The sequence below is a fragment of the Eptatretus burgeri genome, chromosome 6 (genome assembly GCF_056783735.1).
Source record: "Eptatretus burgeri isolate ZD-2024b chromosome 6, Ebu_testis_v1, whole genome shotgun sequence".
Lineage (NCBI taxonomy): Eukaryota > Metazoa > Chordata > Myxini > Myxiniformes > Myxinidae > Eptatretus > Eptatretus burgeri.
The window spans coordinates 41,387,104-41,395,834 of record NC_140966.1 but is presented as its reverse complement, the minus strand read 5'-3'; the positions used below and the strand labels follow the sequence as shown (position 1 = coordinate 41,395,834).

The 8,731-nt window shown below is 41.6% G+C and overlaps 1 protein-coding gene across 4 annotated transcripts in view; it reads left to right on the top strand.

The window, feature by feature from the left end:
• LOC147024620 (leucine-rich repeat-containing protein 2-like) overlaps positions 1-8,731 on the top strand; it is a 77,281-nt gene that overhangs the window by 10,012 nt on the left and 58,538 nt on the right. The window lies entirely within an intron of this gene.

Here is an 8,731-nt window from a genome sequence, read left to right as displayed (position 1 = left end):
GGAAGTGCAGTGGGATTGGCAGGTTGCTGGTTGCATATATGAAAAAATCACCTTACCCGAAAAAAGTTGCTACAAAAGGTTTCTCAACGCTTTATTGTAGTATCTGGCGTGTTTAATAACATATCAAAAGTCTACCACAGTGTGGCACTGGAAAGGTTTAATTTTCAAGATGGCGTCCAAGATGTCCGCCAAATCCTTAAAATACCCTAACTCCTTCATTATTCGTCCTAGACAAGTAATTTTGGTCTGCAAGGGTTTTTGCCCGGTCTTTTCGTTTGAATGAGATCCCAAAAACGGGTTTTCCAACCATTTTTTCAACAATCTCACTCCCAACGGGCTCAAACTCATGCACATTCACATTCTCCTCTCTTTGGTGACTGTACCGGTAATGATGTTTCTCAGAGATGGATCTGGAGAAAATGGCGTGCAAGTGAAAAGTTTTTCCTTGAACTTTTCCAGGTCAGAGTGATCTCGTTTCGTCCTTGCTTCTGTTGATTCTCGGTGTTGCTCGTTGGTCGTGTAGGTGAGGTCATTGAATTCCTGCATCGCGTTGTTGTACTCAGATGTGATGGGTGTGGACATGGTCCAAAAACGTGTGCATTTCTTCAGTCATTCCACTTCCATGAGTCAAGCCTCCACTACTCTTCAATGACCGCATCAATGTCTGCTTGGTGACAAAGTCAGAGCTAAGGCCTGCCCCGAACTGGTTGCTGCGGCGGATCACATGGAAACCCCTGGAAAATTTAACCTATATATCAGGATGTCTGGTCTCGAGTTGGCACATTTATTGGACATAGAAATATGCAGATTTCAGATGGTTGTAGTGTCCAGCAGTGGCAAATATTGGCAGACAGCAAGTAGCAGGCAGCAAATATTGACAGGCAGCAACACTGCGCGTAAGTGCATCATCCATGATCCTGTGTGATCCACTTTGATCACCGCTCAGGCAGTCTGCAGCATTCTCTGATAGTTTATCCACAGCTGACTGGTTGTTGGCCTTGTGCTAAGTTCTGCCTTCTTTGTGTCAATCTTTTCTTTGATTTGGATCAACATATCTGATGCTACAGCACTCCCCAAAGTCGTTTCACCACCAAGGATGAGTATGTTTCTCCCGCATGGTCCACCAATGACTCGAACTGTGGGTTATCCTCCAGCAGATCCGACACAACCAGATGATTGAGACATCTGTCCACCAGAAAATGTCCGCGGAAAGCTCTTTGCACTGATTTTCCAGTCATCATATGCTGGATGGCATTTCCACCATAGACAACTTCCATAATGTTCCTGAGTCCTGTGCCTTCCATCAGTGTGCCTATTGCATCAAGTGGGTTCATGAATGTGTGAAAACATCCAAGCATCAAGACAATGCTTTTCAAGTGGCTACTCTGTGGTGCATCCATCCATGATGATCTATGCAGCTTTCCAATACAGGGGCTGATTGAATGTAATAATGGGTGCAGCATGCTGTTTGATAGCGAGATCACAAACGAAATCAAGCGTGGACAGAATGCATGTCTTGTCCCCAGAGTACAAGTCAATCATAGGCAAGAACACAATTGATGATTGGCCTGTGTGGTCTAATCCTTGATGAATGATATGCATCATTCCCTGCCACCCAGGGGTTTCCTGGTTGAAGTTTAGTGAGAGCTCCCATAGTACATCAATTGTCCTATCACAGTTGACCAATGCCGGGAGTTGTTCGAACACGATGGTTTGGCACACATGTTTAGCGAAGCGATGTTCGATGATTGGAATTTTACTTTGCACTGAAAAATCAAGGTTGGTAATGTTTCTCCTTGGAATGACACGATCCTTCTTTCGCCCTGGGGTGAGTACTGCTATGATCCCCATTCCGTGGAAGATCCCCCTGCCATCGGCAGTAAGGATATTGTGGTCAACATTGTCCCTGGCGAAAAGAAGTGCCATGTCCAGCAAATCAATGTCATCAGCTTACATATCTGGAGCAACTGATTCTGCTGCATTCTTTTCAAAATGCATGACTTCTTTATAAGAAGAACTAAATCCCATTTCATGAAGGATATCCACGAGGAATTGTGACTGATACAAATGATGTGCCTGCACTGCAGGCCAACTTGTAAGGGAGCTACAACGGCACGTGGTCGAACTGCCTGGACAATTGTCCTATTCCTGCAACCTTTCGTCTTGTTTCCTTACCCACGAAAAGACCATTCAACAATGTCCGCAAAGTGTCAGGAACAAACGAAAGGGCAGAATCAAGCTTGAGCGACTTTGCACTTGGATACTGATTTGTAAGGGATGGCACATTGGACTTGATATCACTTTTAATGAGTCGCGCCGCTGTTTCAATGATCGCCTGTTTCTGTGATTCATCGTTCTTTGCTTGGGTGTTGAAATAAGATCTCAGGATCTGTGATGTCCTTTCTCTCATTGTTACTATGTCATGGAGGCCTTCCCCTTCAGCAAAATGAACATTGTCCCCATACTGTTCTTTCAATTTTCCCTTGAGGTACTGATTTCCAAATGGGACGGAATCTGCATTTGTCAGAAATTCCTTCATTTTATCTCGTAAATGTGAAATTGTCAACTGTTCATCATTATTCTCAAGGTAAGAGCAAACGTCCATGAATGCCTGCTCCTGATCTTCGTTTTTGGGCCGGCCAGACTTTCTGCGCTTTGCCTCTGGGACATTCTGGAACTGCAGTGGTGCGTGAAGCGAAGCCCAGACTGGAAATTACCACTGCTTGAGTGATGGTAAATATAGTCTGCAGCATGTCAATCACAGCAAGAATATTCAATCCTGCCTTTCACAGTGGAGGCCCATTCATCTGAACGACTGTCACAACACTCAAGAATCGTCTTCACGAACGTATCGGTCTTTCCATAACTAAAGCCTGCACCTCCTGGTGTTACCGTAGTCCCACAGAAAAGGCAATCCGTTTGGCTGTTGAAAGGACCGGATGATACTCTGGCACTTCTCTTTGGTGGCTCACCTTTCTTTCCTTTTTGGCTTTGAATGTCTTTTAGATTGATGTACTGCTTTCGACATTTTGAGTGTACTTTTTCACCAGCTGAAATGACTACGTCACCCGCTCTTTGCACACTCGCACTGTTGATTCCATCAGTTCCCTTCTGACGAACTTCAACTACATCAGAAGCATCTCCTAAGTCTTCACGGCAGATGGGGCAAGTCTCTTGGTTTACGATGCTAGCACTCATGGTCAGGCCTGAAAAGATGCAAAACAGAAGGTCATTAATACAGAGTCCATAAATAAATAATGTTAATAAATAGTCACACAAAGCAAATTGTATCTTGGATTTCACAATTATGTAATCATGTCACTGCCAAATGAACAAGCCAAATGGATTCTTAAGCCCCAAAAATATGGGGTTAGACACCAAAATTACTTGTCTAGGATGAATAATGAAGGAGTTAGGGTATTTTAAAGATTTGGTGGCCATCTTGGACGCCATCTTGAAAATTAGACCTTTCTAGTGGTCACACTGTGGTGGACTTTTGATATGTTATTAAGCACACCTGATACTGCAATAAAACGTTGAGAAATCTTTTGTAGCAATTTTTTGGGGGTCAAACCATATTTTCAGCCGGCAAAGGATGCATGGTGAGAGCAGCGTGACTCATCTGGGGTACACACCAGGAAGATTTAACAGCTGTAAGCCAGCATGCTCCACAACACGGATTTACCTTGTGGATCCAAAATTCTGTCAAATGAAATTAGACATGGATCTTCTTATTCTTTCATGTGCAGCATAAAGCTTCCGGGTGTAGTGGCGTGCACCTGTAATCCGGCTACAAGGAGGCTTGGGTTGGAGGATCGCTTGAGGACAGGGGCTCTGTGCTGGCCCGTGCTATGAGAGGGTGTAGGGCAGCCCGGAATCATGGCGAAACCCAATCCTTATCCCTGTGTCGTAAGAGGCGACCAGGGTTGCGTCAGGAAGGGCATCCGGCGTAAAACCTGTGCCAAATCAGTATGCGGATCATAATGGATGATCCGCTGTGGCGACCCCTAACGGGAGCAGCCGAAAGACGAACAACAACAACATGCAGCATAAAGCTGTGGGGTCGTATCATTGGCTGAGGGTGTAGCTTTGCTGCCGATGTAATGCACTCTGTAGGTTCCGACAAGAATTTGTAATTTGGCTTGGGTCCTGGCGATAGCTCACCAAGTCGGCGCAAAGGACACCATGGGATCTTTATCATCCACCATCTAATGCTGACAGACAGGCCGCCCAGTTTACCCTCCATCTGAGGACCACACACATATTGATGAAATCACCCTGCCTGTGAACCACCAGAACAACAGTTTATAGCTGGGTTGAGATTCAAACCCAGGCTAGACAGCTTAGAGATGATTGTGCGTACCTCTATGCCTTCCTACCAGCCGAAAGACATGGAGAGATGTACCTGATCTCCCCGTACGTGCAACAGAGGCGTTGTAAGTTACATTATGCAAAATAAAATTGACTATACTCATTGCAAAGGTTTCTCCAGAAAATTATCATTCTTAGATGCACAGTATAATATATTCTATATATATATATATATATATATATAGTCAAGAAACGTCCACTTCCTTGACTCTACCTTTTCATTTTAATTTATTCCAATCTGCTCTTTCTTCTTGTCATAATTTCTTCTCCAGGTGTGGATAGAATATCATTTACATTGTTATAACACTTGCCCACACAATGCCAACATAACATTCTCAAACTATTTGATAAGTCGTAGACATTTGGGAAATAACCAGATAGTTGGTGTCATGCATGCACGGCGTAGCCTTTTAAGTACATGCCAGAACTGAAATACTCATGATCAGTGAGGATATCAGATGATTACCGCAGAACCTTTTGCTGTTGTACATGGAGTGGTTTGAGTTTCTGGCTTGGTGCCATTCTTAGTTCTTACATGATCAGATTCACTTTGTTCCTTGCAAAGTCTGGATGCAAAAAAATCCATCTTTACACAATATGGTACAGGAGTTTCAGGCTTCGCTGGATCTTCTCCAGAGGATGCGTCCTGAGGTCACTTCAACATAGGTCACCTCACATGTTGGACAATTGTGGAATGAAATGGCTGATAACCTTACCAAGCAAGCCTGCAGAAAAACCAAACCTTGAGTTCCCTCTGATCATAGAACTTTTATTATTTGTACTTTGGCTTCGAAGTCATCTTCCTCCTTTTTTGACAAAATCTGTGGACTCTTTCAACTCTGGGCTCCTTTTTGGAAATCTCTTTCTTGATGTATCATGTTGGCTCCCCACTCCTGACTTATGGAGGAAACAAGAGGTTGTTTTATGAACCTGTTGCTGCTGGGTCACTGCAATTTGAACTATCACCTTTTTCACATTGACTGTCTGTGAATGTCACATACCTGCCACATACCAGAAAGCATTGACCACTTTTTCATGTATTGTCCACCATACGATGATTTCATGGCCAGTGCAATTGTTGGCCCTCCAGACGCCTTCGACTCTGCTGTCACTTGTCGTCTTTTGAAATGCTGTTTAAAGCAGTCTGACCGTGTTTAGTTCTATCATGATTTTTTTTTTTTTAAACATTCCCTGACTTCATATTTTTCCTTTTTTCTTAAACGATGTAACATCTTCTTTTATTCCTGTGTGTAGCACTATGTCATCCCCTTTGATGGCAGGGGTATAAATCAAGAATGAAACATAGGCATGACACCTTCTGTAATGAAGTATTTTTAATAATAGCTATACAACATCAAGTTTAATATATTTATTACTTATCCCTATTTCCTTTGATTTCATCCCTACCCCTTGTTCTGCATATAGGGACATTTGCTTGTGTTTATATAACCACTTGCTATACTTTTCCTCCCAGTCATCTTTATCTACATTTATTGCCACTATCCAAATATATATATATATATATATATATATATATATATATATATATATATATATATATATATATATATATATATATATATACTTTTTTCTGTCCCTTTTGTTGTCTGCTCTCAATAAACAAACAATTTGAAACATGTGAATGCTATTAATTTCAAGTAAGAGGCCAGCACAGCTACTCTGGCTATTTCTGATACCTTTTGTGTAGTTTAGCTGTTGGACAAGCATGTGAAGCTGCTTAGTGGAACAAGAGAGCTCCTTTCACACATGGTTGGTTGATCTCTTAATATTTGTAAACGGAAGAGTTGACCTTTGAACTGTACTTTTCAAACCCTCTTAATATCCCCTGTCTTACAAGGTGATTTCTTTGGTCCAATCATATCTCTCTTATAGATGAATGTCCCATCTGGTTCTATAAAATATTTTGCAATTTGCAGATTCATTCTTTTGTACATATTTATACATCTATCAGGCAGGCAGTGACAGCAACATGATAGGATCAAAAGTTAATCTGAATCTTATAGCATCACCTTGACCTTCAATCCAGACTGGTAATCCCATGTGCTTATCATGTCTTTTCATTGACAAAGGCCTTATCTGTTACGCCTTTGGGTATTACCATCGCCAGTGACATATCTCAACATGGAAACATCTCAAATCTGGATCCCAAAGTCAGGACATTATCTGTAAAGCCAAGTCGTTGCCAGACTGATCATAACAAGAGATAATGTCTTTATTTGCCTTGTTTGAATAACAAACAGCTACAATATGAGGCTCTTTGGTTGCTAAAAAAATTATTGGCTTGGCTCTTTCGGAGCTGCAACAACATTAGTCTTTTGAGAAGGTCTGATGCCTTTTGAACGTATCATGAAATCTGTATTTTGAATGTCTTTTATTATCAAGATTTTCTTTTATTTGTGCGAGTACACATAATGTATTGAAATGGAATGTGCATGCCCTTGTACCTTTAGTTGTGGCATCGTTGTAAAAAAAAAGTTTTCCTTCATATGATTGTTCGAAACAAATGTTTTATGTTGTGTAACACAGGGTAAAGTTTGATAATTGGGCATTAAGAGGACAGCATTTCAACACAGTTGCAGCTTGATATTTATTTCTGCACACTTGAATTGGATTAATGACATAAGCTCCTTACAAAAAAAGCACGTGAATCACGAAGTTATTCTCAGAGAACTCTTCAGGCTTTGCATTTCGAGCAAACAAACACATTTGTCATTGACTGTAACCTCAAATGTGGTGTTGGAGATGAATGCTCAAAAATTCCATGGACTGCAAGAAGAACAAAAAAATCAGTGCTTCAAGAAATTAGAACACAATGCAAATTAGACACTCTGGTCCAAATTTGGAGACCACGCATGCAGAAAATGAAAGTCTGGAGAAGTCAACCATGTTGGGTATGGTTGAGGGAAGATGAGGAAGAGGCAGACTTTATATTTTCTGGATGGATGGGGAAAGAGCTGCAACCAGGCGTTCTCTGCCTGAGCTTCAGGAAGCAGTGCAAGAGAGTGATATTTGGAGACATCTGATCATGAATGTCACCAGAGGCAGCATGATTTGATTGAAGTAGATAACTAAGTAACCTAAAAAAAAATTACAAAAATGTTGCCAGTATGTCAACTCTGTCGTTCATGGGCAAAGCTTCATAGTATCATCCTAAAATACACAATTTGGTGTCTGTCTGTCGATGTTTCTCTGTTGTGGCAAATGCATTTGGTCATTACTTATCCAATCTCAACCATACTTTCCAGTTGGACTGAGGGTCATAAGACAAAGGTTGTAGCTACTTTGTTTTCCCCCTCCCACCCAACCCCGGGGGTTCTGAACTTGTGGTTGACGTAAATTCTCTACGTAAATGTGAAACATATAGCGCATTACAAGTGATGCTTCAGAGCACTAAATTCCACCACGCGTCAGAGACCTTCACCTTATTTTCACACTCAGCCTATGTTCCTTTTGACCCAACTGCAAACAATCTGGGAGAATTCCCATGTTTTATTGCCTTTTACTGTCATGGAAAAATGCCAAGGTGCATAGTTAGCAGCTAGAGCATCATTCCATATTATCGTGCCACTTTTCCAAGGCCGTTTCCAACACCAAAAGTAAGAACAACAATAATGATAATTGCCTAATAATAATGACTTGCATAACCCGCGCTCTGCGTGACATGTTGGTGTGGGTGTGTTTGAGAAAGGAACTGATGCAGATTATCAGTAGTAATTTTACTTTAATGCAGTAAGTGGAATACGATTTCACTGTTTCAGAACCATTTTATTTACTTTTTTTTGTACCATGCACCTCATGTGGTCTTTGAGATAATGTAAGCTGAATATCACGTTACTCGAGCGCAGAACAAAGTCGAAGATAGCGCGACACAAAACCACAAACTCGGAAATAATATACAAGATATTAACAATAATCTATAATAGTGTGTGTGTGTGTGCGCACGCGTGGTGTGTGCATATGCACGTGCACGTGCTCATGTGTCACCTTCATAACTTCAAACCATGAAACCTTGCAGTCTGAAACTATGGATGCATACTAAAGGAACTCCAAGCGAGCGCATGAGTAAAAATTTGGTGTTTGGGTTAATTAAAACACCCCTTTTGAAGATAATTAATGGCATTATTTAATCATAGCCTTTTTTTTGTATACCTTGTCGAGGCTCATATGAGAGCGAACACACAATGCACATCAAGGGGGGCATGAGACAAGAGGGGGGGGAAGTGGGAAGGACAAAACAGTGGGGAACAGAAACATTAGGAGATCTGTAGAAGGGAGAAGGAGGGGACGGGGAACATGGGGAATAGAAGATGGACATTACAGGGACTTTCAGGAAAGAAAG